Here is a 6000-nt window from a genome sequence, read left to right on the forward strand (position 1 = left end):
CCCACAGAAATGTTTGAGAATGCCTAACACATGGTGAAGCTTAATTTCATAGCTGTCAGTGAACTGAAGAAACCGAAAGATCCACAGCACAATTATTCAAAATCTGCAAGCAACTAAAAGATTTCTCTTCAGGAGCTTAAACAGATATTTGCTGTCAGTCTGGGAATGAGAGGTTTGTTAAACGATGTGTTTCCTACTCATACACTGCACAACAACCATTTTTAAAAATTGAGTCCAAAGGACTCTCGTATTGTTTTTAAAACAAATGTCACTTCTCAGCAGTTGCCAACAAAATGTATCCTGGCCTGCTGTTATTGCCATTGTAGCCATAGGCCTGACTCAAATATAAATAGCCAATTACGTCAAATCTGTACGAATTGTTGGCAATTTTGCAATACTGACAAATGTTCACTTGGGAATAAAACATCAAAAATAAACTCATTTTCAGACAGAATAGCAAGTAGCAGTGGTCTGGATATATATCACTGTTCTAACCTCAAACAATGGCAGTTTCAAACTCAGCAGTGAGGATAAAAATTGATGATTTTTATATGGATTCTTCTTTAAGTTTTTTATATGTACACACATTTAGTTTTAAAAATAAACCTATTTAAAATTTAAAGGTATGACAACATTTATATGAGGCCTAAACTTCTTATAAAATGTAAAGTCATGTAAATTAAATAATAAAAATACTCAATCAGTACATGTTGGATGCTGAAATTTTAAAGAAAGTCAAATCAGTAAACTGGAATTCACTAGTTCAATACCTGGAATCAGAATTTCTTGATGTACCCAGTCAGTTTTTGGACAGCAATAGTCACTTCTGCAGTGTCAAGAGAATATATTGGCAGGGGAGGGATAGCTCAGTGGTTTGAGCATTGCTCTGCTAAACCCAGAGTTGCAAGTTCAATCCTTAAGGGGGCCACTTAGGGATCTGGGGCAAAATCAGTACTTGGTCCTGCTAGTGAAGGCAGGGGGCTAAGACTCCATGACCCTTCAGGGTCCCTTCCAGTTCTACAAGATAGGTATATCTCCATTAATTTATTTTAATGTATTTATTTTCCTCATTTCAGTTTATTCAAATTAGTTCAGTTCAAAGACTAGTTCAAGAAACTGACTGGGGTTGAAAAAGCAGGAAAGCATGTTTTCTTTTTCCAATGTATGAAAAAAACTAGGGGTGAGAGGATGAGATCTACTAGTTTTAAAAACTTAATGGTGACTGATCAGAAATTCACTACCTCGCTCCTTGGTTTAAAAAGGGAGTTAGTTTTAAATGCAAAAAGCATGTTTTGATTAAAAAAATCCATATATATCCAGAACATTTAAGGCAATTGTATCTAACTAATTAAAAACAATTCTAAAATGATACTTGTGTATTTTTCACTGCATTCCAATTTCCATCCAAATGCAGCTTGACGAAAATTATAGATAAAAAATGAATCAGCTAATAAATAAGAAATGCATCATTCAACATTTTCTAACATAGTAAAACATGCAAAGACCTTAATAAATCTATGTTAAGCTATAATTGCTTAAATAGTCTATCCTCCTGGTTAGGAAAATACATCAAATTTTCTGCAAAGCTATATTTACTTGCAAATCGATAGGTTTCAATGGTTACCAATCAATGAGAATTAACCTTTAAGAAAAATACTAAAAAAGTACAAATGGAAACAAGATTAAAATCAATTAGGTAATTCATTTTGATTTAAATCAATCCACCCTGGGACTCAGTAATCTAACGCCTGGTCTACACTACGCATTTAAATCGATTTAAACAGTGTTAAATCGATTTAGTGCTGTACCCGTCCACACTACGAGGCCCTTTATATTGCTATAAAGGGCTCTTTAAATCGGTTTCTGTACTTTCCCCAATGAGAGGAGTAGCGCTTAAAATCGTATTTACATACGATTAGGGTTAATTGTGGCCTGGCAAATCAACGGTAATTGGGCTCCGGGCAATATCCCACAGTGATCACTGTGACTGCTATGGACAGCAATTTCTGAACTCAGATGCAGCGGCCAGGTAATCAGGAAAAGCCTCCGCAGAATTTTGATTTTCATTTCCTGTTTGCCAGCGTGGAGCTCTGATCAGCACGGGTGGCGATCCAGTCCAAAATCCAAAAGAGCTCCAGCATGGACCGTACGGGAATATCCGGATCTGAATCACTGTATGGGGAAACAAGTCTGTTCTATCAAAGCTCCGTTACAGAAGACGAAATGACAAAGCATTTGAAAAAAAAATCTACAGGCTACACAGTGCTGCGTGACAGCGTAAAACGGGAACCAGAAACTCAAATGGATGCTCATGGAGGAGGGAGGGGGTACTGAGGACTCCAGCTATCCCACAGTCCACAGCAGTCTCCGAAAAGTATTTGCATTCTTGGCTGAGCTCCCATGCCCTGTAGGTTCCAAACACATTGTCCGGCGTGGTTCAGGGAATAGCTCGTCAATTTACTCCCCCCTCCCCACGTGAAAGAAAAGGGAAAGAAATAGTTTCTTGACTTCTTTCATGTCACCCTATGTCTACTGAATGCTGCTGCTGGTAGACGCGATGCTGCAGCAGTGAAGAGCAGTATCACTCCTCTCCCCTCCCCGGTGGCAGATGGGTGCAGTAGGACTGGTAGCCGTCCTTGTTATCACATCCCATGAGTGCTCCTGGCTGGCTTCAGGTGAGCTGGCTGGGGCGCCTGGGTGAAAATAGGAATGATTCCTGGTCATTCCCAGTAGATGGTACAGAACGGCTGGTAACCATTCTCATCATAGCAACTGGGGGCTGAGCTCCATCACCCCCCTCCTTTCCTGTGTAAAGAAAAGATTCTGTACTGCCTGGACTATCATAGCAGCGGGATGCTGGGCTCCTCTCCCCCACACCGCTTAATGTTCTGCCTGGACTGTCATAGCAGATGGGAGGCTGCCTTCCCCTCATTTTATCTCACTAACAAGTCACTGTTTCTTATTCCTGCATTCTTTATAACTTCATGACACAATGGGGGGGACATTGCCCATGGTAGCCCAGGAAGGTTGGGGGAGGAGGGAAGCAACAGGTATGGGTTGTTGCAGGGGCAACCCCCGTGAATGGCATGTAGCTCATCATTTCTGCTGGATCTGTTTGACATGGAGCAGCTGTGCTCTCTGATACACTGGTTCTCTAGTACACTTGCCCCATATTCTAGGCAGGACTGACTGACTATTTTTAGAAACCATAAAGGAGGGATTGACTCGGGGAGTCATTCCCAGTTTTTGCCTTTGCGCCCCTGGGCCGATCTCAGCCAGGGGCACCCATGATAGCAGCAGACAGTACAGAACGACAGATAACTGTCATCTCATTGCCAATTTTACACCGGCAGCAGACGGTACAGAACGACTGATAACCGTCTCTGCTATCATGCAAAAGCAAATGAATGCTGCTGTGTAGCGCTGGAGTATCGCCTCTGTCACGGCATCCAGTACACATACGGTGACGGAATTATAACAAAAAAAAAAAAAAGCTGAAAGGGCTCCATGGTTGCCGTGCTATGGCGTCTGCCAGGGCAATCCAGGGAAAAAGGGCATGAAAATGATTGTCTGCTGTTTGCTTTCCGGAGGAAGGAATGACTGACAACATTTACCCAGAACCACCTGCGACAATGATTTTTGCCCATCAGCCACTGGGCTCTCAACCCAGAATTCTAAGGGGCAGGGGAGACTGCGGGAACTATGGGATAGCTACGGAATAGCTACCCACAGTGCAATGCTCCGGAAATCGACGCTAGCCTCGGACCATGGACGCACACTGTCAAATTAATGTGCTTAGTGTGCAGCGTGCACTCGACTTTATACAATCTGTTTTATAAAACCGGTTTATGTAAAATTGGAATAATCCCGCAGTGTAGGCATACCCTTAGTTTTTGGTTTTCAGAGTTACAAGGGCCTGACCATGAAAGTGCCCAATACCCTCAAAACTCACCAACTTCAAAAGGAGTTGTAAGTATTCAGCTTCTCTCAGGCTCATGCCGCACCTTTGTGAGTGAAAAAGTAAATGGCAATATTTTCTCTGAACTTTGTATATAGTTTATTTTCCTAATGAGCTCCAAAAAATAATAATAATAATAATTCTACCTGTCACACAAAGCAGATGAAATTGAAAAACTTTCCAGCTTTAATACATTACACGCCACATTAAGAGTTCAGAATCCAATGTCTTACTCATTCTGCAGAGCTGCTTTTGAAAGCTGCTGGAAGTGGCCACCAGTACGTCCCTCAGCCTGCACCGCTTCCCGTAGCCCCCATTGGCCTGGAGCAGCGAACTGCGGCCACTGGGAGCCGTGATCAGCCGAACCTGCAGACATGGCAGGTAAACAAACCGGCCCAGCCCACCTGGGTCTTTCCCTGCACAAGCAGCGGAACAAGTTTGGAAACCACTGTTTTAGAGGACCACATTCCATTCATTTTTTTGCTTTTTGTGTTCATGAGATTTAAGTCTGTTAGATTCATATTTTCCTTGCACTTCATAATATTTGCTATTACAGCTTTGTCTATACCACCTATTCCAAGTGTTAAATGAAGTTTTAAGACCCCCACCCCCAAAAAAAAGTTGCTTGGGGCCCCCTCGGCAATTTAGCACATCTGAACACCACTACTGTTCTAAGAGTAAATGCACCAGCACTCAGAATTCTGTTTTACAATAGACCTATAGGGTTGGAAGGGCCTACCTCAAAATGGCATCTAGCCCAGTAGCTCTCATCCGTGGTTACGACAAAGTCTTCTGGGGGTATGTCAACTCATCTAGATCAGAATTTCTCAACATGGGGGTTGTGAGCCCCTGGGGGGAGGGGGCGGTCACAGGATGAGTTTAGAAGGGTCACGACTGCAGAGCTGGCATTAAGAGGGCGGTAAGCAGGGCAACTATCTGGGGCCCCACACTACAGGGGGCCCCATGAAGTGGGCAGCGGGGCTTGGGCCTCAGTCTCCTGAAAGGGGTACAGTAGTCTGGAAAGGCTGAGAACCACCGATTTAGCACATCCCTCCACGCTGAGGTCATGTTTGTGTACTTGCATTTACAGTAGACAGCTCTGCTTTTCTAATTCACCACCAGAGCAGCAGCTGTAACCATTGAACCTGGAGCACAAACAGAGCTCAAGCCTGGCTTTCTCATTTAGATATGTGGGTAAAATTCTTTTGAGACCTGTCTACACCACAGCTTCTACCGCTAATACCATCGATAGAGATGCACCCATGGTGAATTACAGTTGAAGTGTGTTAGTATACATAAGGCCATAGCCTCTCAGCTGCAGAAGCAGTGACTTAGGAAAATCTCCCATATTGCAACCCCACACTGCCAAAGAATTCTCAGAGTCAGTTTAGCAGCCACATAATTCCTGACAACACAGTGACTACCAAAACAAATGCCTCCATCAAAAGTCTGTTTATCACTTTTGATATCTGAAGTACTGATAAAGGATGACACCTGGCTGCTCAAAGAATGGAATGTCCCCCACCCCAACCTTCTCTTTAACTGGGGCCCAGAGGACACAAGAGTGTTAATGCCTGTACGTTAGGACTAGGTTGCACCATCTGGTCCAAAACTACGCACATTAGTAGGACATGGTACATCTGCAGATCTAAAAGTAACTGAGTTATTATTTTGAGGACTTTGGCCCAACGTTAGTTGCAGTTTGCCCATGCAAATCTGCACTTGCTGTTAGCAAAATCATTGTTATTCCTCTGTGAAGATGGACTACAGATATCGAATACAGTAGTCCAGCACATGTGTTGGGCGTGGGCAAATCAAGAGTTGGATCTACTAATACAAATGTCAGGCAGACATATTCTAACAGGTGCTTGTTTTTACTACAGTCAAGAATCTCAATAATAATGGAAGGATTTAAGTACAAGTGAAGCTTTTCCCCAGGTGCAGATAAAAGAAAGCATATGTCAAGTGAATATTACAAGCAGAAAAGTTACTCTTCTACCGTGAGTGTCTACACTGAAGGGCTACGGTAGGACTACTGAAAC

The 6000-nt window shown here is 42.9% G+C and overlaps 1 protein-coding gene across 1 annotated transcript in view; it reads right to left on the reverse strand.

The window, feature by feature from the left end:
- Positions 1-3973, reverse strand: part of DNAAF9 (dynein axonemal assembly factor 9) — a 144236-nt gene extending 140263 nt beyond the window's left edge. The window contains exon 1 of the mRNA XM_075066669.1: positions 3953-3973. The gene's annotated coding sequence lies outside the window, so the exon portion shown is untranslated. The remainder of the gene's footprint in view (positions 1-3952) is intronic.
- Between the last annotated feature and the right edge of the window lie 2027 nt (positions 3974-6000).

This window comes from Chelonoidis abingdonii, chromosome 5 (genome assembly GCF_003597395.2).
Source record: "Chelonoidis abingdonii isolate Lonesome George chromosome 5, CheloAbing_2.0, whole genome shotgun sequence".
NCBI classification, from domain to species: Eukaryota; Metazoa; Chordata; order Testudines; family Testudinidae; genus Chelonoidis; species Chelonoidis abingdonii.